Source organism: Macaca mulatta, chromosome 7 (genome assembly GCF_049350105.2).
Source record: "Macaca mulatta isolate MMU2019108-1 chromosome 7, T2T-MMU8v2.0, whole genome shotgun sequence".
In the NCBI taxonomy this organism is placed as follows: domain Eukaryota; kingdom Metazoa; phylum Chordata; class Mammalia; order Primates; family Cercopithecidae; genus Macaca; species Macaca mulatta.
In genome coordinates, this window is record NC_133412.1 from 81036955 (window position 1) to 81061654 (window position 24700).

The 24700-nt window shown below is 38.3% G+C and overlaps 1 long non-coding RNA gene across 1 annotated transcript in view; it reads left to right on the plus strand.

Moving 5' to 3' along the window:
* LOC144330122 (uncharacterized) overlaps positions 1–23847 on the plus strand; it is a 34931-nt gene extending 11084 nt beyond the window's left edge. The window contains exon 2 of the long non-coding RNA XR_013396008.1: positions 23554–23847. This is a non-coding gene — a long non-coding RNA (uncharacterized LOC144330122). The remainder of the gene's footprint in view (positions 1–23553) is intronic.
* The last annotated feature ends 853 nt before the right edge of the window (positions 23848–24700 follow it).

A 24700-nucleotide genomic window follows, 5' to 3' on the forward strand; every position in this document is an offset into this window, starting at 1 on the left:
GAAAGAAAAAAATTCAATCTATCAGGATGAGTGGTTTTTTGGAATTAAGATTATAACCTATGTGAGATATGTACATATGTACATACTGACCCTGGAAACAAGGGCTTAGTGTTTCATTAATTTAGTGTTCCAGGCAACTTTATAGAATATTACTACTGCAAATAATAAGAATTGACTGTAATCATTTATAAAGAAAGAGCAGAGATGTAGACAAAACAATTACTTGGATGAGCTAGAGGCAGGCTTCAAGAAGCTTTTGAAGAAACAGAACTTCACCATACACATAAGGTGTGGAAAAGGCTTGCAAGGAGAGAGAACGGGGCGTACAGAGAGAGGTCTAGATGCTGGAAAAAAACAGGTAGGTTCAGGAAGTGGCACTTAGGAAGTCTAGAGCAGTAGAAGATGAGGCCAGAACATGGTGCCACCGCGCTTCTCTGCACCCTGTATACACCCTGTACTGCAGAACCTCACTCTTTGCATTGAATTCTTGGTTTCTAGTTGTCTCTTCCATTAATCTCTAAGCCCCTCAACATCAAGGTCTCTAAGAGTAAATCCTAGGTACAGCCCTCTAAATTTACAAACAAGTTATTATTAAACACAGATACACCAAAAAAGACTGTACAAAAATAACGTTAGATTTCTTTTTTTTTTTTTTTTGAGACGGAGTCTTGCTCTGTAGCCCGGGCTGGAGTGCAGTGGCCGGATCTCAGCTCACTGCAAGCTCCGCCTCCCGGGTTTACGCCATTCTCCTGCCTCAGCCTCCGGAGTAGCTGGGACTACAGGCGCCCGCCACCTCGCCCGGCTAGTTTTTTGTATTTTTAGTAGAGACGGGGTTTCACGGTGTTAGCCAGGATGGTCTCGATCTCATGACCTCGTGATCCACCCGTCTCGGCCTCCCAAAGTACTGGGATTACAGGCTTGAGCCACCGCGCCCGGCCATAACGTTAGATTTCAACTGCAGTGATAGCAATTCACAACTTGTATAGATTTGCAATTTTTCCATGATTTTTCTCTGATGACTGCTGTAACTCTGTTGTAAACCTTTTTCATTGTTTTAGACACACAGACATTTGTTAGAATTCTAACATTCTAAAAGAGCCAGAAAGATCTTGGTCTTTTAGTGTAAACGATTGATGGGTTGATTGACTGAGATGGGGTCTCATTATGTAGCCCAGGCTGGTCTGAATCTCCTAGGTTCAAGCAATCCTCCTAACTCAGCCTCCCAAGTGGCTGGAATTACAGGCACACACCAATACGCTGGGCTCTAGTGTGATGTATTAACGAGGTTTAAACATACGGTCCATTAGACAAGGCTGCCACCTCAGACTAAAGATTTCTTTTAATTCACTCTAATAGACTTATTTCTCTATATGCAAGATAGAATTTTACCCTAGTAAAACACAAGGAAGCATATTGATATACATATATGTTACAAACAGGATAAGGAAAGTAATATAATGGTCTCCACAAAAACTTGCAAAACCCTGGCCAAAACACAGTAAACAGGATGCTAAACTCACAGCTTACATTTCTCCACTGAGACCTAGGAAAACCAATTCCAGTTTTTGTGCAGTCACAAAACTAAGCACTGTGAGAATTTGTAAGATTTGGTAAACTTGCATATTCTCCCCACCCTGATTCACAAGTAGCCAAAGGAATCTACCAGTCTTACCCCACCAAAGAGGTTCAATCTCCAACCTCCAAAATGAAACCCTCACTGTCCAATATCTGAATTTATATTTTCAAACATGTAAAATCTTAATCAAAACTAAAAGCAGTGCATTAGCTTTTCCCCCATAAAATTCTTGGTATAATTTTGCTTAGGCATGACACACTTTGTACTATTATCTAAAAACATACGGATAGAACCAACATTACTAGAAACCAAACGAATATACTATGAAAGTGAAAAAGAAATAGGGAGTGTTGTTTTTAAACTGATTCAATGCTGTTATTCTCCACTGATAGATTGGGTGTGATCAAATCACATCGTGCTGTACAGCTAAGGATGTCCTACATTTTATGACAAAGTAAGGTAACTATTTATTGAGGACCTGTTGGGTACACGGAGGCATGCTAGAAGCTGTAAAAGACTTGATTCTTGCCCTCAAGAAACTTTCAAGGTTGAACACAGCCTGATAGAAGGTAGTCAAAAAGCAAATACTTCAAGGACTATCCATCACAACTACCTTAGGTATTTACTTTACCCTTCTACAAGCCTCTGAGTATTTCCAGGCCCCCTTTACTATCTCCAATGGACTCTATGGCTCAACATTCTTTAGAGCCACAGGCTTTCATGGTCTTCACATTGTTATTGAATCTACATTTCTCTGTATCTGCCTCATTTGCTAATTAAAACTCCACTTTGCATCCAACCACCACTTTGGCTTCGGAACCGCCACCTGATATTGACACTTCGTAGATGTAATATGTTTATACTTATATGCCTCTATCTACTGATGAGGATCCTACTCTTTTAGTATACATAGTGCCATTGACTTCTAATCAATTACTTTTGATAATTCCCAAAGTATTGGATAATATCTGATAATACTCCCAAAAGAAATAATGAGTGATGTTCTCTCAAATATATGTATAATCAAATGTGAAATGGAGGAGAAGATGGGGAGGACCTTAGACTCAGAGACTGTATTCAGACCTTTGTAGTGGCATTTGTTTGACATAATTATGCATTTATAAAATAAGTAAATTTGTCATCAGATCAGTCTGAAATTTATAGAGGCTTTTGTTGGTGAGAAATATATTTTATGTATAATCATTTACCCATGAGAATTCTTTTGATTATTGTTATCTGTTAAAGCCTTCAGTTCACAATATTTCCACTGTTAATAGTATATATCTCTTTGGAGCGGATCTGAAGAATTCGAGGACCATGTACTAATTGCGATTTGATGTTATTCTGGTAGGACAATTGATTGGCTTTGGGTTGCGGGGAGTTAGAATTTGAAGGCAGGTCTGAGTCTAGAGATCTTGCCACTGACTTTTGGGAAGTCTGTTGATTGTGCCTTTGGAAGAGCCTTTAAATGCCTTATGGAAGGCTGGGCACAATGGCCCATGACTGTAATCCTAGCACTTTGGGGGACCGAGGTGGCTGGATCATTTGAGGTCAAGGGTTCGAGACCAGCCTACAAGGTAAAACTTTGTCTCTCCTAAAAATACAAAAAATTAGCCAGGCGTGGTGGCACATACCTCTAGTCCCAGCTACTCAGGAGGCTGAGGCAGGAGAATCACCTGAACCTGGGAGTTGGAGGTTGCATGAGCCGAGATTGTGCCACTGCATTCCAGCTTGGGTAACAGAACAAGACTCCATCTCAAAAAAATAAAAAAAAATAAAATTAATTAATTAATTAATCAATGGCGTACATGTTATGACTGTTCTGTACGTTTCCAACAGGGTAACAGTAATATCACCGAACATCCTTGGGGCATTGTTTCTATAAGTTTGGGGTTATTAACAGTTACCAGGTTAAAAATGTAATAAATACATGTAACAGAGGTAACAAATTAATAAATAAGTTTGGAAACGCTTGGTAAATTCAACAGGACTTCTCAGAACAATGAATTTATATGGCCATGATTGTGGGTTTTTGTTTTTGTTGTTGTTGTTTTGTTTTGTTTTTTTAAGGAGCATTCGCAAGACTCTGTAGTACACCAGTTTGGGAACTGTTGGTATAGGAATCAGGGTAATTAGGATTTGGCCTATTCCAGGTAGAGGTTGTCACTATGTTCAAGCAATTGTTCTTAGTCTTTGGTCTTTGCATGTATCAGCAAATTAACAAGCAAAAATATCAGAATTGGGCCTTGGCTCAGGCCTAACAAATCAGACTATCTGAAAAGTGTGGGTGTGGATAAGCTTCTGGGTGATTCCATGTACTCCAGAGACTGAAAACCACTCAATTACAATAGGCCTTCTCACCCCTTGCTAAATGAATTGTTAATCCTACTTGAGTATGCTTCTGTTTTGTTTTCTTGGGCCTGGTCCAGAGACTAGACTGTTGCTACAATTAAGTTCAATTTTATCATTCTTCCCACAGTATCTGTATCCCAATTTTCAGATTCCATTTCATCAGTGGGACAAATTTATAGGTCAGTATAGGACCAGTTTTAAACATTAATGGAAAAGAGATTGTATTATATTGATATTGTCCTTCTAATCTGGCAGCCTTGAATTTAATTTAGAAAATGCCTCTATTTCTAATTTTACCTTGATTTTGATATATTTTACTATTACGGATCACATACATAATTTTCCTCTTTTTCTTGACTTCCTTGTCAACTAATATGTTTTTGAAAGCTTCTGGTTAACTTCTAATTGTAGGTAAGTGTTAGTTTCTGTTTGCTTAACAAGCTCATTGAGGTTGTTTTTCTTTGAGAGGGAGTCTCGCTCTGTTGCCCAGGCTGGAGTGGGATGGCGTGATCTCGGCTCACTGCCACTTCCACCTCCCTGGTTTAAGCAATTTCCATGCCTCAGCCTCCCCAGAAGCTGGGATTACAGGTGCCTGCCACCAAGCCCAGCTAATTTTTTATATTTTTAGTAGAGATAGGGCTTCACCATGTTGCCCAAGCTGGTCTCAAACTCCTGACCTCAGGTGATCCACCCAACTCAGCTTCCCAAAGTGCTGGGATTTTAGGCATGAGCCACCACACCTCGCCACTTCTCCCATATTTTACAGGGTAGTCTTTTTGAACTTCTAAGAGCTCTTTAAAATAGTAAAGCCCTGCCATAACGCTGTTAAAAACCTAAGATATAAAATGGGTAGTAACATGCTTCTCTTAACATTAATGAAAAAGTGTTTTTTAATCGGTCTGTATTTTTGCAAAAAGGACAAAAATAAAAGATTTAGAAACAAACTGTACATAGAAAGTGCATATTCCCTGAAACTCCCATGTGATTGTGAAGGAGTCACTTTCAAAACCTACTGCCCGCCACCCAAAACACAAGGAGAAAATAAGAATGTTATCCTCTTCCATCCTGGGCTGGAGATTTAGCCCTTTCTATTCTTCTAACTCACTGATTCCTACTTGTATATCTTTTTTTTTAAATTAATTTTTAATTTTTTATTTTTTTTGAGACATAGTCTCACTGTCCCCAGTCTGGAGTACAGTGGTGCAATTTCAGCTTGCTGCAAGCTCCACCCTCCCGGGTTCATGCCATTCTCCTGCCTCAGCCTCCTGAGTAGCTGGGACTACAGGTGCCTGCCACCACGCCCGGCTAATGTTTTGTATTTTTAGTAGAGATGGGTTTTCACTGTGTTAGCCAGGATGGTCTCGATCTTCTGACCTCGTGATCTGCCCCCCTCGGCCTCCCAAAGTGCTGGGATTACAGGCGTGAGCCACCGCACCCAGCCTCTACTTATATATCTTTAATGATTTCCCCATTCTGTTTTCCGTCAGGTCTTTTGATTGTCCTTTCTAAGAATGAGTTAGAGGCTTCATTCGTTTTCATTCTTTTCTTAATGACATAAGGATTTTAAGGCAATGAATATTTCTCTGAGCTCTCCTCTAGTCTCTAATCAGTAACGATTGCATTATTGCTTTTCTCTACATATTTGGCAGTTTTAATTTCAAGTCCCTCTTTGACCTTGATTAATGCTGTTTGCATTAATTTTAAAATTCCACAAATCAACATTTGTTTTCTGGTTTTGTTATGAATTTATAGATTCAACTAAGATCCGAGAATGACATCTGTCCTTTTTCTACCTTTCAGTATTTGGGGTGATCTTCATTGAAAAAGACTAGCTTCTTGAATGTTCTAGATAGGAAGACAGAGGGAGAGGAAGGGAGAGGAATAGATAGAAGTTTTGTATTTTAACTATGGTTCAATTCTAAGCATTCTGAAATTGCATTGTTTCTTAAGCCACAAATTACAAGGGTGTTTGATTTCCAAATTCACATAGCTTTTTGTTAATCTCTTCATTATTGCCTTCTAACCTTAACTGCTTCATATTTAAATTATAAATTATATGGTGTGGGTGGTACCAATTGTTGTTAAATCTTCTGACTTACTTTATGAATTAATATAAAATTAATGTTTCTCCCACAGTCCACATATGCTTGAGAAGAAAATAGAATATCTAATTATTGCATAGAAAGGTCTATATTTGTCCATTATACCATGTTCTTTCACTGATTATTCAAACCTACATATGGGCATTCTGTGTAACTTACTTATGGTAAGCATGATATACTGAGATCTCCAAATATGATGGCAGACTTGTCAGTTTCTCCCTGTGGTTTACTCAGTTTTTCTTCTGTATTTGGAGGTTATTTTTACAGGTACCTAAAATATGAAAATTGCTACATCCTCCTAATTAACAGTTATTTAGCATCAAGTTCTTACTAATGTTTTCCGTTCCAAAATCCCTTTTAGTTTGATACTGAAGCTCCATCACTTGCTTTTGGTTAATGTACACTGGCATATCTTTATCACTCTCTCTCCTTTATAAAAACTTTCAATCTTTTCATATCTTCATAGTTTAAATATGATGGATTAAAACAGCTGGATATTGTTTTTTTAGTTCCATCTGGTTAACTGGTAACTTTAGTCCATTTACATTTGTTGTGACTGATTTACGTGGATTTCCTTCTATCGCCTTTAGAACTTCTGTTTCTCTTTCTAATATAATTTTAATATCTCCTCTTAGGATTCCACTAAGACATATTTTAGACCTCATTCTGGACTTCCTCCTCCCACAACCCCACCAACTTCTGCCCTATCATCTATCCTTATGTCTCCCTGTGTAACATACTAACTTACTTTTGGGAGATAATTGTCTAACCAATTAATTCTTTCTTCTCATGTCTAATCCATCCACAGAGTTACTTATTTCAACAATTACATTTTCTATTTCTTTATTTCATTGTATTCTGAGACAGAGTCTTACTCTGTCACCCAGGCTGGACTGCAGTGGCATGCACCTGGAGCCTTGGCCTCATAGGCTCAAGCGATCCTCCCACCTCAGCCTCCTGACTAGCTAGGACTATAGGCACATGCTCCACACCCAGCTATTCTTTTTTTTTTTGGTGGTGGTGCTGGGGTATTTTTTATAGAAACGAGTTCTCATCATGTTGCCCAGGCTTGTCTCCAGCTTCTGGTCTCATACCATCCTCCCACCTCAGCCTCCCAAAGAGTGCTGGGATTACAGGTGTGAGCCACCATATCGAGCTATATATTTTGTTTCTGTAAGTTCTATTTCATCCATTTTCTTTTCAGGTCCTCCTCATCATTCCTGGCAGTCTTACTGGTTGCTCAATTTTATGAGTCCATCTTTTTTTATATTAGGTTTCACGTGTAACTATTTCCTCACAATTCTAATATTTGAAGTCTGTGCTCTGTATCTGATAATTCCAAAACCTATAGTCTTTGGGAAACATACTATTAATTATTTCTAACAATTCTCAAATATGTTGGGTTGAGACTACTTGAATGCTATGATTTGACTGAATTCATATTTACCTGCTTTTAATCTTTGGGAATCCTACAGGCTTAAGGTAGAGATGCTTACCTACAAAAAGTATCTGTGTCTGCTTCTGATGAGAGCTGTGGATACAACTAACATGGACCACTTTACCACCATGCATAATCCTGATAATTCTCTTGGATTGTCTTGGAGAATCTCAGCATTACACAAGGTTCTCAAATTCGGCTCCCCAACCTTGCTCATTTATACACAGAAGACTAGACTATTTAGTATAGGTGGTGACTCCCTTCCTCCTACCCCGGAAGACACAAAACCAATCTCTCATCTGAATGTGATCACAGACTAGGAAATTCTGAAGGTGAATAACTGGAGGCTGTGGGCAGCAGGGAAAGATGGGTGTCTTTCCTGAACATAGAAATAGGTCAGAAGCTGCCCTAAAGGCTGTGTGCTGCAGCATTTCACTCTTTAGCCCAACTACCATTCCCTCCACAAGAGTGTGAATGGAAGCTTCTTAGAGCAACATGCTGTCTTTAAATAAAATCAAATTTTTGCTAAAAGTCATGGTCATGGTTAAAAAGACAAACAAAACAAACCAAAACACCTCTGGCTTTGGAAGGCTTTCTCAGTAATGTCCTAGAATTCAGGTTACAGGCTGCATTTCATGTTAACTAAACAGAAAACCAGCCTGACCAACATCCTTCTGCCCCATGGCTTGCTCTCAGCTCCTCTTGGTTGGGCCTAGGGCAGCCAGGCTGTCTGGTTCCAATCCTCGCTCTGTTACCTGTGACCTTGGACAAGTTACCTACCTTTAGTTGCCTCATCCATATGATGCAGATATTAATAATACTCTCTTTTTAAGTTATTAAGAGGATTGGTGGAGCTAATAAAAAGTAAAAAATAAGAGCTAATAAAATGTAAGAAATAAAAAGATTTGGTAAGCATAGGCACAGAGGGAAAAAAAATTAAAAATAAGTAACTGAAAAGGCTAGTGCCTAGCACATAAAAGTTCATCAGGAATTAATTCTATAACATGAACACAATTTTGCAAAACTTCAAAGTACATACAACTTTTACTAGGGTATACATACCAATAATAAATTTACAACTGTAGACATGTTTGTCTACACTAAATATAACAAAGACCAAACAATCAGATACTAAATCATTAAGTGATTATCAGTCAGTCAGTATGTTTAATTTTCTTCTACTTCTGTATTTTCTATAGATCATCTTTGTAACAGAAAGAAAACAAACTGAATGAAAATGAAATGAATAAAAAATAATTAAGACAGGAAGAAGGTTCACAAAGTAATATAAAATTTGTCTTAGGGTTTATATCAAATTCTTAATAAAAGTACCTTCTTTGCGCCAAGCTGCACATTGGCTTTGCCTTTGACTCATTTGGCATTTATTTGCATGATGACTGATTCTATGGAGTAGGCACTGCTTCAGTCCTACGGGAGGAACAAAACATCTCTAGAACACCGCAGCATTCCTGATTCCCACTTGAGAAGGCCTTAACAAAATAGCATATAACTTAGCAGCAGATCAGTGTTAAAAAGTCTGGAGTCAAGGGGAAAAAGTAAAATTGGAACATTTCCAGAATCTCACAAAAAAACAACAAACCGATGTTCTAAGTGCCCAACATGACCAAATTAGAATCTTACATAAAGGTTACTGTTAATGTGTATCCTAGCAGGTAGCTCTGTCACCCAGACTGCAGTGCAGTGGCGCCATCTTGGCTCTCTGCAAGCTCCTCCTCCCGGGTTCATGCCATTCTCCTGCCTAAGCCTCCCGAGATTCTGGCACTACAGGAGCCCACCACCATGCCCTGCTAAATTTTGTATTTCTTTTTAGTAGAGATGGGGTTTTGACGTGTTAGCCAGGATGGTCTCGATCTCCTGACCTTGTGATCCACCGACCCGGGCCTCCCAAAGTGCTGGGATACCTTTTACATTCTTGAAAGTAGGAGCTATGAAAAAAAAAAAAACTAAAACATCTTTAAGATAACCTTCTACTCATGATCTAACTTACATAATCAAAACACTCTCTTGAGAGTGAAAATTGAGTATTATAAGAAAATAATCACCTGTTTTGTGAGAGGTTCCATACATAATGCTCCTCCATCCAATACATACCTTAAAAAGAAAAAAGGAAAGTTACAAAATTATCTCGAGAATTATTCCTGCTTAAACAATTTCTATGTGCCATTATTAAGAAAGTATGCACACAGTAAAGATAAGAAGAGAACATGCAAGTATGAACATATTTGTTAGGGATATAGGACTATGGGTAATTTAAAAATTCTAATGGTATTACTCTCACGTAATTGCTCTGAAATTCTAGTCAATTGTTTGAAATGGCTCTTAGAACAGAATACTTTGAAATTTTGATGATGTCAAAAACTAAGAACTTGGCCCTAAATATTACAAAGAATAGGGGCAGAGGAACCCGTTTCCTTAAATGGCATTTGAGTATTCTTTACAATGGAAACTTTCTCTCCCATCCTGTGATGGCCAAGAGTTGCTCCTCTGACAATGGCACTGACTTTACCCTATCCAAAATATGAATATCTGCATGGTTTCATGGTTCACATTTTTTTTAATCCATTCTGTTGTGAGAATCAAAAGGTTCACAGCATGTGGCTCCTCTGTGGGACTCCTCAAGTCCTTTCTAGGTCTGAAGACTGTTCTCTGAATCAAAGACAACTTCTGGGGATGTACCAAATCTCCCATTAGAAAAATATTTAGATCAAGATATTTTAACCTTTTAACTCTTTCTCAAACAAAATAATTTCATTTCTCCTTTAATGTTATTTTAAATTTCAAAATACACAGATAGCATGCCTCAAATAAAATCAAGGGAATGATAGTTTTAGAACAAAAACTGTGGTAATTTTGAAAACACAAATCTAAGACCACTGATTAGATCTATGTGGACACCAAGTCCACCACAAACTGTTCTGTCCTCCGGGGCTCTGCCCACATCTTTCCCTTGCCTGAGATTCCTTCTGCTTCCTACCCTTCCAAATGCTGTATTTCCCCCCTGCTCACTGCACCCTCTGCCTCCCTAGTTCAAGCGATTCTCCTGTCTCAGCCTCCTGAGTACCTGGGATTACCGATATGTGCCACCACATCTGGCCATTTTTTTTGTATTTTTGGTAGAGATGAGGTTTTGCCATCTTGGCCAGGCTGGTCTCAAACTCCTGACCTCAACTGATCTGCTTGCCTCGGCCTCCCAAAGTGCTGGGGTTACCGTGCCTGGCCCATGGTTATCATATGATAATCAATAGAGTACTTAGAGTTCTTAGTACTTTTAATTTCCTCTTATATAGCTGGTATTTGGTATAATGAAAAACACTTTACTAGGAACAGAAGATTTATTTGGGCAGGTCACAAGCTGACTTATTAATGAGAACCATAACACACTGTGGCAAAAAAGAATCAATGAAGAAACTATGTGAGAGATTTTAAAACTGAAAATGGCATGACTCATAACTTCATGTATTTGTCTCAATTCTAGGTGACATACTAAGATCATACACTTACATTCTTGGAATTCTTACAAGAAAATGTTGAAAAGCTATACTGGTCCATTTTACAATCATATTTTAAAACGTTTTCATACATTCATCCTGAATTTGCAGATTTTTATCCAAATCCTTTCCTTGATCATTTTTTTCCCCTCAAATTCCGAACAAAAAATGACCCGTTTTCCTTTCCTATACTTATGGGAATATTGAGTCAACATACACAATTTTATAAACCAGCACATAAAACTACAGCAGAATACTTATGTCTTTTCTCCCCATTCAGTAAGGGCTTCATTAAAAAGGCATTTTAACATTCAACCATGAAAAACAAACGAACAAAAAAAATGTCTTGGAGGCTAGTAAAAGGCTGGTGTAGTGAGTAAGACACACAAAGGTTAAATATTTACTCTTTTTCAGTCTTGTGTTTATTTTGCATACATAAGTATTTGGCTGGGTTACCTAACACTGAACTTCCAAAACTGACCATGAGGTTTTATACCAAGAGAAGTACTTTTTATAGCAATTTTCCTGCAGAAACCAAAGCAGCCTAGAGAAGCTTTAAAGGTAACAAAATAAAACAGTACACAATTCTAAACAACTCTGCTTCACACCCAACCTGGGACTTCTACTCACTGTAATAGTATATTTGTGATCAACTTTGTAACAAGCTGTCAAAAGGAGACCTCTAACATCTGCTCATGAAGGAATCACTTCAGCATGTCCTGCTGTGCAGCAGAAGACACGTGGGAATCACTCAGAACTCTGGATGTCCAACAGAGCAGCATTTCCCAGAGAGTAAGCCAGAGGACAGCATCCTCTGAGATGCTGTCAGAAGCACTAGTAAATGAATTTGGGAAAAATAGAAAATGGCAATAAGGCTCCAGGAAGTCCTTTGGTACAAGACATTTTGAACCTGGTTTCCCCCAAACCTTGCAATCCCCACAAAACAAATATCTATTAACATTCCACTATATTAGCACTCACAGAACACTTGGGGAGATATGGCAAAGATTAGGCTGCAGGCGTCAGGTAAGTAAACTCTTAAAACGCAATATTGAAAAAAATAGAAATTTAAAAATTAAAACAGAAAAGCAAAATTAAAAGATAGGTAAATAAATACAAAATTTTAGCAAACAATATTGGGCTGGACAAAGTGGCTGAGACCCATAATCCTAATACATTGTGAGTCTGAGCGGGGTGGATCGCTTTAGCCAGGGAGTTTGAGATCAACATGAGCAACATGATGAAACCCTGTCTCTATCAAAAATGTAAACATTTGCTTGGTGTGGTGGCATACGCCTGCGGTCCCAGCTACTCAAGAGGCTGAGGTGGGAGGATGGCTTGAGCCCGGGAGGCAGAGATTGCAGTGAGCAGTGATTGCCCCACCCACTCCATTGGGGCAACAGAGCAAGATCCTGTCTCAATAAAATTAATTAAGTAAATAATAAAACCAATATTTCTTTACTGTGCGGGGAAACTCAAAATGAGCTCAGCACATCCATATGTAATACTAAGGTGTTTTTCTGTTTTTTTTTTTTTTTTTTTTTTTTTTACCCACACTTTTGTTTCTCTGAGCTTTTATAGATGGATATCATGTGCAGATAACTATTCTGTAGTATCAACACCACAGTTAATATGTATTCTGATTATACAGAATGATTCTTAACAGGATGTTAGCCCCCAAAACACATACATAAGCATGCAAAGGAAATACAACTGAAAAAATAACTATAGCTACAAAACTCTTCTGGAGAGAGTTCTGTAGTCTGAAGTAGTAGTCACTCGTATTTTTACCCTAAATGCAACTATTACTATCTCAACCATAGAAATGATCAAAGTAAGGGCTGGAGGTATTTAGATTTTAAACACCATAATGTGAATTATGTCACATAATGGAATTAGTCAGCTGAATGTTTGAAAATCCTCAAGTTACTTTAAATTGCTCATATTTTGAGGGTCTACAGAACATTTCATAACTAACCTAGCACACTGTGACCTTTACCCCACTTCTGTAAGACTTCCAATCACAAAAAAGAAGCAATACAAATTTCAGTAAAACTGCATGTCTCTGTTTTTTTCATCAAAATACTTCATATAACCATAGATTTTAAACCATTACATCTTATCCAGATTCCATATTAGATCATTAACATTTTTTCTAGATTTTCTTGTTATTGTTTTCTAACCTTTATTTTTAGCATCTTAAAAACACTTTATTAAATATAACACATTCAGAAAAGTACACAAAAAATACCTTAAAGTAGACCTTAACTAGTTATTCTAAATTATTTGTCCATGTAACCACCAACCCTGGTCCAGAAATATATTACAGCCAGTATCCAAGAAGCCCACAGATGTACCTTTCAGTTCACACCTCTCTACCTCCCACCTAGATGGACTCCTTACCCTACCCTGTGTGTAATCACCTCTTTTTTATTGATAGTTTTACTGCCCAACTATGAATCCATAAATAAGTGTTTCTCAGTTTTCTTTTCATTTATGTTCTATGGCTCCTTGGAGGGCAGCAGACCATTACAATAGGTAAGACTTTCTTTTACTCTAAGGACCGATTTTCACTCCACTGCAGGCGACATTGCCTCCACTAAGAATGTATGCCCTAACCAACATTAGTTTTGCCTATTTTTGAACTCTGTATAGAGAAAATTGTACAAAATAAGTTTTGAGGGTCTGGTCTCTTTTGCTCAACACAGTGTTCAAGACCTGCCCATCTCATCCCACAGAGCTGTAAGCCATTTTATGAATTCCACAATTCTCCAGTTTATTGGAATGAACATTTGGGTTCTTCTCTGTTTGGGGCTATTATAAATGATGCTGCTCTGAACATTCCTGTGTCTCCTGGCACCTATGTACTCATTTCTTGTGGAGTACATATCCACAAGATTCCTGAACCATAGTGTATGAGTATCTTCCACTTTACCAAACTGTTTTCCAAAACACTTGTACAAATATACACCCCCATTAGAAGGATATAGAGTCTCATAACAATTTTCTTACCTTAAAAGATAAGAAAAATGTCTCCTATCCCTTGTTTTTCTTTTAAGATCTGAAGATCACTGTGCAAAGGACTATCAGGGTCAACCTTGAGATGTACAAAACAAAAAAACAATTCAAACAGAAAGATTATTATTATTATTTGTACTAACTCAAAAATGAACCAATCTGAAAGCTAAAATAGAGCACCTAGGGTAGGTTCCAGAAAGAGGAGATCTTAAGCTGCTCTATATCCCCGGGAAAAATGGAGGCCACTATAGCTTCCAGCTCCTGTAGAATAAAAGTCCCAAAGAGATCATATAGCCTAAGTCTAATCTAACAAGGGGGTTCAGAGTTTGCAGTCATTCTAAAGGAAAACAGTCACATGTATATAATTTTCTCAAGAATTCAAAAAAAGTCTAATATGCTTTCCTAAACTTGTATTACTAGCCACGCTGTTCAAGGAGGAAAATTTGCCATGGACAGAACCATCAAAAGTTAAATCACTAAAAAATCAGCATGTTTCTACACCTGTCCTATATACACATATCCAATATGTATCCCACCCCTCACTCCCCCTTGGTTTTGTTTTATGAGGCAGGGTGCCTCACTCTGTCACCTAGGCTGGAAAATGATGGTGCAATCACAGCTCACTGCAGCCTTGACTTCTCCACACTCAAAAGATCTTCCTGCCTCAGCTTCCCACCACCCCTGGTAGCTGGGACTACAGGTGTACTCCACCTATATATTTTAAAAGTAATAACATAACTACCTCCACAATAAGAGTTGATTATGTTGCTTTCAAAACTGGGGAGAAAATCACAAAAATCAACTTGGTAATCATTCTCTGTAGAATGAAATGTATTACTCTTATTTACATATCAAGCAATATTGCTCAAGCTTTTTGCCACAAGATAAAAATCATGTAAATGTTCACTCTATCAGGAAGATGACAAAAAGAATTCCAACAGGCCTATAAAACCAATAGCATACTCATCTTATCTTACCCCCTACATCTTTTGGAACTTGATTGCATTCGAGTTTCACAAAATAAAGCTAGTAAACATTTCCATTTCTGCCCAGTTTTAAGAAATGACATTTATAATCGGACAACAGAAAAGAACAAAAGAACAGTAAGAAAAGCAGGGATTTAGAGATCCTTACCTGTCTTATAACTCTGTGATCTGTATATGTCCCTGAGCCCTTTCATAAGTCTATCTGAAGCTTGCACTGACCCAGACACTGCAGGCTGAAGCAGAAAGGTCGCTGTTTACCAGGGTTGACTGAATCAACTAATGTAAAGATTTGAGGTATTTCAACCTGCTCTAAAAGATTGAAACAGTAGCCAGGCACGGTGGCTCACACCTGTAATCCCAGCACTTTGGAAGGCTGAGGCAGGTGGATCACTTGAGGCCAAGAGTTTGAAATCAACCTGGCCATCAGGATGAAACCACATCTCTACTAAAAAATTACAAAAGTTGATCAGGTGTGGTTGCACGTGCCTATAGTCCCAGGTGCTCAGGTAGCTGAGGCAAGATAATCAGTTGAACCTGCAAGGTGGAGGTGGTAGTGAGCTGAGATGGTGCCACTGCACCCTGGCCTGGGCCACAGAGCAAGGCTCCATCTCAAAAGAAAAAAAAAAAAAGAAAAGAAAAAAGAAAAAGATTACAATAAAAATTGATCACTACTCAACAATCTAAGAAGTGAAAAAAAAAAGTACAATTAAATGAAGCATTATGAAGTTTCAAGAGAATATAAAACTAGACACAAGTGGTTCATTTCCTTTTTCTTATCACCTAAAACCCTCTAGCCAACATGTTCATACCACCATGGACTCCATGATAGCCTAGAATTCAGTATGAGTCTATTCCAAACCCCAGCAATTTTTGAAAATACTAGAAGACACTCAAGGTGACATTATTAACTAAAATAGGCTTCCATTCATAAGACTACAAGCAAGAATATTACACAGATGGTCTAGTTCACACATTAGACACTGAGGACCATGTGTGCCTACATGCAACTGGTTTCAGTTTTTCAGTGCAGAGACTTCTGTAATGATGAAAACAGATCAATATCTTATCCTAAGGCTAAACGGAAATGGAACTACTTTTTGGTCACGAGAAACTAAAGGTTTTAAAGACTGCGCTAGACTTTGAAGGGCGAAAAAGTCAAGTTGATAAAAATATTACTTCCTAACCATGTAACCATAAACTCATTTCATATCTATAAAATATGAGAAGTTTTTCCTATCTCTAAAATATCAAGAGTACCTATTTCACACAGTGGCTATGATGACTAAATGAAAAGGTCTATAAAGTATTTAGCATAGTATCAGTCATGCAAAAGTGTTCAATAATTTATACTTCTTTTGAAGATAACTCAAACTGGAATTGATCACAAGACACAGAATGTACAGTGACATTAATTCAAATGCTACAATCTTAGTTTTGTAAATAATCAAGATATGAGGGATTAACTAAATTTCTTTGCTGTATGAAAAACTACCTATTAAATTAATATATAAATAAGATTGAAGGAGGGAGAGTTAGCTATCTGATTTCAACATTTGGCATCTACTTGGCTAACAATTCATTCCCTGTTTTGGAGAACCTGTACCCAAGACAAAGTAACTGGTCCTCAGATATTGCAGAGTCAGTAAATAGTTCTAATACAAGACAGGAAGCAGTAAGTGTTCAGAGAAACATCTGATGTTTCCCTACACTGTCTAAGCATTTTATGTGTATACATGTATCATTTTAATTTATTTTTCATAGCAGCTATCCAAAAGATATGTACTGTCTATCCATATTTTAGACTTGAGCAAAGTGAAACCATACAAGGTGTGTTTGTCACCAAACTCAGTGTTCCTTTCCCATCCTGCTGCTTCACATAAAGAGATGTAAAGTCAAAAGAGAAACATTACTTTCGGTCTGGTCAGAGCAGGATGGATCAAAGTCAGCTTCACGAAGGAGAAATAATTGGAGCTGTGCTTTGTAGGAGAGAATGAATTTGAATATACAGATGCTACAGAAGGAAGGTCAGCAGATAAAATAGCATAGACAAGCTGGAAAGGGGCATATACAGGGATCAGCAGGTGGAAGAGCAGATGAACAGGATAAAAAGTGGCTATTCATAGATGAGAAAGATAACCTTGGGCAACAAAGCATATGAGTGTGGCTAGGCATGGTGGCTCATGTCTGTAATCCCAGCACTTGGTCAGGGCAAGGTAGCAGGACTGCTTGAACTCAGGTGTTCAAGACCAGCATGGTCAACACAGTGAGACTCCATCTCTACTAAAAATCAAAAAAATTAGCTTGGTGTGGTGGCACATGCCTATAGTCTGAGACACTTGGGAGGCTGAGGCAGGAGGACTGCTGTAGTCTGGGAGATAAAGGCTAGTTACAGTGAACTATGATTGTGCCACTGCATTCTAGCCCAGGTGACAGAGCAAGACCCTGTCTCAAAACCAATAACCATATGACTGAATCCACCACTAACTCAGGAATGGAAGAGGAGAGCAACTGAGATTGGCATGTTCATGAATTGCCTGGTATTAACTATAATTACTTAACCAAAAAGTCCAGGCTCCAGATATTTATACACGCTTCCACATTTAAATGGTCGTACCTTTCAGTCTTCCTAATTTTCTCTAATATTGCCCAATTTTCTTTTTCAGTTCCTTCATCCTCCACCTGTTTCCCACTCATAGGCTCTTCTTTCATCTCATAGTGATCTAAGTCTTCTATATCCTGCAAAAAGAAGAGAAATACTAGGTTATTCAACCAATATTTCTTCAGCAGTTTCTTATGCCAAAAGTTCAATTATTCTAGACTCAATGGGGAACAAGAAACAGAATATATCTATCTTATGGGGAGAGAGAAAAAGCCCCATATTCCATTCAAGAGGCTCCCACCTTTTATATCCTGTATTTTCTTTAAAAGCTAGACTCTGGGTAAAGCAGATTTAAAAGCTTTACAAAGTCACAACTAGTATGAAATAGACCATCATTAATTTATTTACTTCTTTATTTAACTTATCTTCTCTTATTTTTTTGAAGATAGTGTCTCACTTTGTCACTCAGGCAGGAGTATAGTGGGGTAATCTCTGCTCACTGTAACCTCTGCCTCCCAGGTTCAAGTGATTCTCATGCCTCAGTCTCCTGGGTAGCTGGGATTACAGATGTACACCACCACGCCCAGCTAATTTCTTTGTATTTTGAGGAGAGACAGGGTTTCACCATGTTGGCCAGGATGGTCTCAAACTTCTGACATCAAGTGAACTGCCCACCTCAGCCTCCCAAAGTGCTGGGATTACCAGCATGAGACACCACGCCCGGCAAGCCATCTTTTAAATCTCCTCTTAAGAGGAACCTTTGAAACGGTTTGGCAGCAGGTGTCAAGAACCTGAACTGTTCATAGTTTGTTCCAGAAACTCAACTTCTAGAATTGTATTAGAAGAAACTAGTCTAAGATGTAAGCACAGATTTAGGCATGAGGATACTTATTCCAACCTTGCAACCACAAAAACAAACACAAAATCTGCATGTGCAAAAATAGCAAAACAGTTAACTCAAGTCCATGAAATATTAAGAGGCCACTGAAATACCAATACAGCATAATTTCTCCTGTATTGAAAAACTTTGAAATGAAAAATGGAATACACAAAGGAATAGAATTTCAATTATGCTGAAATAAGCACAGAAAAAGACCAGAAGAACTCATATTGAAATGTTAATTTCAATTAATTTTAGTTATTATCTCTGGAGAGATCTGGTGCTTCCCCTAATTTCCAGGTTTATGGTTTTATGCAGGAAGCATCTATTGATGTTAACAACTTAAAAGTAAGTTAAAAAAAGCATTTGATCTCAGGTGCTCAGGAGGCTGAAATACAAGGATCGTTTGGGCCCAGGACTTTCAGGCTGCAGTAAGCTATGATCACGTCACTGCACTCCAACCTGGGTGACAGTGACCCTATCTCAAAAACTAAGAATACTTTTTAAAGAATTTGAATAATACCCCGCAGAACAAAATCTTTATTCACATCATTCTGCTCCCTCCTTTCCCATACTATCTGTTCTTACATATATACAAATATATGCAGAATTGTTTAAATCCTAACTTTTTCCAATTATGTTATTTTTCTACTTCAATTGCCAAAATCTCTAAAGGAATAGTTTATATTTATCTCGATTTTTTCCCCTCAAGCTGGCTAATTACCCGATTTCTAGACCAGATTACTGACTACCTCCACTCAAACTCTGCCCATGACTCTGTACTTCATGGAGCTCCCTTCTCCCTGTGTGCACCTTTCAGCTCTGATCTTCCATCCTATGCTTGTTTTCCCCACAGTGCTCACAAATGCTTTTGGCCTGTATTTCCTCCTGTGTCTTTAACCTCAGTCATGTTCCCATCCACAAAACTTCTCCACCTAAGTATTAGTCAGCACATCCCAAACAGAATTCAACATATCTTTCTAAAACAGTGTTATCAGCACGTTTCCCTGCCTAAGGCCTTCTTATCAACAAACACAACAAATAGAAACGTTCCGTTCTCAAATTCAAGACTTTTAACCATCTTCCTTTTCTGGACAATCTTGCTTTCCATGACTTCAACACATCAACCTTCCTTCTCAAAAGAAAAGCATCCAATACACCCAAACACACCATGTCCAAAATTGCTCTGGGCCTGTTCCCACGTTATTTTAGGAGCCTAGAATATCTGCTTTTCACCTGGCCTAATCTGACATCTCCAAAGTTCAGTCTCTTACCTTTGTAGATTTCCCTCAAAGGGGCAGTCCCTTGTTTATTAACTTGTGAAGGGGAAATGAAAGGGTTCATGAATCTGAGTACAATGGATGTCTGACCCATGGAAAAGGTTTAATGTTTCCATGAAGTTTATTCCACCTAAGCTAAACTGCATAAAAATGTTAAAACAAACTCTCCTTGTAATTGGACAATTTTAAGAAGTATTTTACTCCCAGACTCATAAAACAAGCCTATAGCCAGTCACAGTGGCACACACCTGTAATCCCAGCACTTTGGGAGGCCGAGGTGGTGGGTCACTTGAGGAGTTCAAGGCCAGCCTGGGCAACAGAGCGAGACTCAAACTCTACAAAAAGTAAAAAAGTAATTAGCTGGACATGGGGCACAGGCCTGTAGTCCCAGCTACTAAGGAGGATCGCTTGAATCCGGGAGTTCAAGGTTACAGTGAGCTGTGACTGCGCTACTGCACTCCAGCCTCTGTGACAGTAAAACCCTCTCTCAGAAAACAAACAAAAAGAAGCCTACAACACTACTTTTCTAGTTCTGAAGCTCTCTAAAGTATATTTTAGATTAATAACTTCCCAACTAAGAAAATGGAATCCTAAATTAATTATAAGACCACAAACAGAAAAAAATCTTTTAAAACAACCAAGACCATGGAATTCACATACATTCTATTTGGTCAATGCAGAGACACAGATCTTTGTTCCAAAGTTTAAATTTAAATGCAAAGCTTCAGAGCCTGAAAACATCTAAAATTATACCCATGACTGACAACTGGCCTAGGCTCAATGTCTTTGGAATTTGCTGTACTAAATTTGCTACTGTTTGAGTGTATTCCCTCCAAAATTCAAGTGTTGCCAATGTGATGATATTAAGAGGTAGGACTTTTAAGAGGTTATTAGGCCAAGACGGCTTCTTACTCCTTCATGGGATTAAGGCCCTTATGAATGAGGCTTCACACGTTGGACTAGCTTGCTCTCCTGCCCTTCTGCCTGCTACCGTGTGAGGATGCAACAAGAAGGCCCTGAGACACCAAATGTTGATATTTTCATCTTGGATTTCCCAGACTCCAGAACTGTCAGAAAAGAAAGGACTGTTCTTTATAAATTACTCACTCTCTCTTATTTTGTTAAAACACTATAAAACAGACTAAGACTGAATGAGCTTTCAACAAGAGACAGTTTCACTACTTCTGGCAAGTAGTTCATAAAGTGTGTCCAAATTCCCTTTTATGGAAGAAAAAATTTTTTAAACTCAGTAGTTTCTCTTCCAAAAAATAACCAAATACATGTTAAGTACTGATTAGTATAAAATATAATTTTAGTGCTGAAAGTTAAGAGCTTTTGTTTTCCAGAAAATCAAATCCAAGAATTCAGATAAAAAGTTTGCTCAAAGGCATATCATGAGTTAGAGGTAAAACCAGAATTTACAAATTAAATTGCATTCCAAATATGATATGCTTTCAATTATTCCACATTAGTAGTTATTTATAAAGGAGATTAGAGAATTACTCAAATGTTCAAAACTGAAGATATTCATGATTTTTTCTTTTTTTATGAGACAGAGTGTCGCTCTTGTCACCCAGACAGGAGTGCAGTGGCACGATCTTGGCTCAATGCAACCTCCCCATTCGAGGTTCAAGCCATTCTCCTGCCTCAGCCTCCTGAATAGCTGAGATTACAGGTGCCCACCACCACGCCCCGCTAATTTTTGTACTTTTAGTAGAGAGAGAGTTTTCCCACTTTGGCCAGACTGGTCTCAAACTCCTGACCTCAGCTGATCTGCCCGCCTTGGCCTCCCATAGTGCTGGGGTTACAGGCATGAGCCACCTGGCCTGGCCAAAATGTTATTCTTATATAATACACCTACTTCAGCCATCTCTTCTTCCTCTTCTTTTGAAGTCACTTCTTCTGTTGTCCCATTTGAAAACAGAGAAAGAATCTTCCAGGACAACAGGGAACAAATATGCACATTAGAAGACTGCTGTCATAGCTTTAGGGACAAACTCCCAACCATCTGTCACTGCAGTCCCACTACCAGAGAGCTTATTAAAATTAAAATGTGCATTTTAAAATCCAACTTTGATTTGACAAACAACAGTTCTCAGCTTTTCAAATTGAAACGATTTTGAACAATTTAACTTAATGGATGCCTTCAGAATAAAGAAAAGCAATCAGTCAAATATAAAGCAAAAATGAAAAACACTTTAAAATGTAATCTAATTTAAAATAAGGAAATCTTTTACTTATATGGTATGTGCATAAGATCAAAGGCTTACTTTGTTTAAAATAAATGTCCCAAACTATCAATTTCTCAAAACAGCTACCTTTGTAACTTTGAAAAGCCTGAATAAATTCAATTTCCTTACATTGTAAAAGGTCAGATGAATTACCTATAGTAGACACTTCCCAAAACTAAGAATTATGAAATGATTACCACCTCACTATAAAGCAAATTTTCTTTTTAAAAGCATGTAATTTACTATCAAATATCTCACTACAAGACATAATTTACCAATTAACACAAATTACAATTATCAAGTTCAGAAATGAATGTAATGAATTTTTAGGAAGGGCCTTCACACCCAGTTTGGGCAAAGTTCAAAAGATAAGCTTCCTGGTTAGGACATAGTATATAAATGCATCTTTAACCATTAAGGCCAGTTCAGGTTAGAATCCAGAATATGTAAAAGATCAAGAAACTAGGATCCAGAAATCAAGACCAACAAAGGTCTTAGCAGTATCTAAGCAGTAGCTTCCAAAATGGAATTCACCCCTTCTTTATTTCCCTAAATTGTTATATTCCAAATCCAATTATTCTGGGTATCTAAAGAATATATACCCAGCCTCAAAGTCCCAAAGAATCTGGTTGCATCAAGGGTTGAAAGAGCATTTTTGAAATGCTAATTTCAAAGCCTACCCAAAGAATCTGTTTTGAAAAGCTGCATGAGGTGATTCTCACAGGCACCTGGGTCTGTCACCATTACCCCATTTACTATCCTTCATTCTACACATGAGAAAGCTGAGCCCCTTCCCCCTCAAAAAGGGGAAGTAATTTAATCAAAACAAAAAGTGAGTTAGGGCTGTGAAATCTGAAGATTAATTTCATTTCAAGATGTGACCTGGTCCTCTTTCTAAAACCCCACTGAAATGACAGAATTTTATAAAAGAGAGTAAGTGTGCCGCAGCAGCAGCAGCAAAACCACAAATACAAAAAGAATACCCTTAGTGAACCAAAACTATAAGGACATGCTGGAAGACACAAAACAGATGGCATCAGACTGCTGGCCTCAAGAAAGCCACAAACCCAATCCAAATAATGGAGGGACCACTTCTGTTGAAAGAATCAAACATTCTTCACCGTACTTGTCCCAGCTATAGTTGGTAAGGATCACTCTGCTAATAGGAAGCCTATCTTGAAGGTCTCTTACTATCAGTGTCAAAACCAGAGAGAAAAGACAGAACGTTTTTTTTTTTTTTTTTTTTGAGACGGAGTCTCGCTCTGTCGCCCAGGCTGGAGTGCAGTGGCGCGATCTCGGCTCACTGCAAGCTCCGCCTCCCGGGTTCACGCCATTCTCCTGCCTCAGCCTCCCGACTAGCTGGGACTACAGGCGCCCACAACCGCGCCCGGCTAATTTTTTGTATTTTTTAGTAGAGACGGGGTTTCACCGTGGTCTCGATCTCCTGACCTTGTGATCCGCCCGCCTCGGCCTCCCAAAGTGCTGGGATTACAGGCGTGAGCCACCGCGCCCGGCCTGAACGTTTTTTAATATAACTCAATGAGCAGCAAAATCTTATAACAGATTCTGCTCTTCCTTTTAGTTCAACATCTGGAAAGCTCACTGGCCAGCACCTCCCCATCCTCATGCCACAGGAAGAGCACAGGTCGGCAAACCAGGAGGGGGAGGCCACAGCAGAAAAGAGTGAAAATTCTGAAGACATTCATAACAACTGATACTGCTCAAAGGTATACCTCATGTATAAATGAACAGATAACCATGTATCATCAGAGAGTTGAAGAAAATTAGCAACCTGAAAGGAAGGTACCAAGTCAAAGAAGCACAAATGACCTGAAGCACTGCTAATGAAGGAAATAAACAGAATTGTAAAACCTAATTGGAATCTTTAGCAGTAATTGAGAAGATACTATATCCACAAAATACAAAACAGATTACAATGCAAAAGACAATTCTAGGAGGTAAAAATAAGACCCCCAAACCAAAACAAACAAACAAAAAAACAAACAAAAACCATCCAATCAAACAAACAAGAAAACCCACTTGTAGAAGGGCCGGAGCACAATGGACTTGACTCAGCAAAGCATTTGAGGTGGCTCACGTCTGTAATCCTGGCACTTTAAGAGTCTGAGGCAGGCAGATCATGAGGTCAGGAGATCGAGACCATCCTGGCTAACACGGTGAAACCCTGTCTCTACTGAAAATACAAAAATTTAGTCAGGCATGGAGGCAGGAGGATCATTTGAACCTGAGAGGTGGGGGTTGCAGTGAGCCAAGATCGTACCACTGCACTCCAGCCTGGGTGACAGAGCAAGAATTCCTCTCAAAAAAAAAAAAATAATAAATAAATAAATAAAATAAAATAAAATAAAATAAAACCCCACACTTTACAGTTACACAGAAAATCATACTAACTATCAGAAAGAACTGCGGATCAGATAGGCATGAGAATTTCCATCTATAACAATAAATATCATAACATAAAAGTGTAAAGACCTGGAAAGAAACTCAATTATGACCTCAGAATTCTATATCTAGCTCCATCAAGACAGGAATCATATCTGGGTATGTTTGCCTCGGGATTCTCCACACTGATATGGATGGGGTACTTCATACAGAGTCAAATATTTGTTGAACAAGTGATAACACACAGTAAGTTCATGGAACACACTCCATACACATGCCCACAAACCCTTTCTAGGAAAAACAAAACCCAGGATATTATTCAGGGA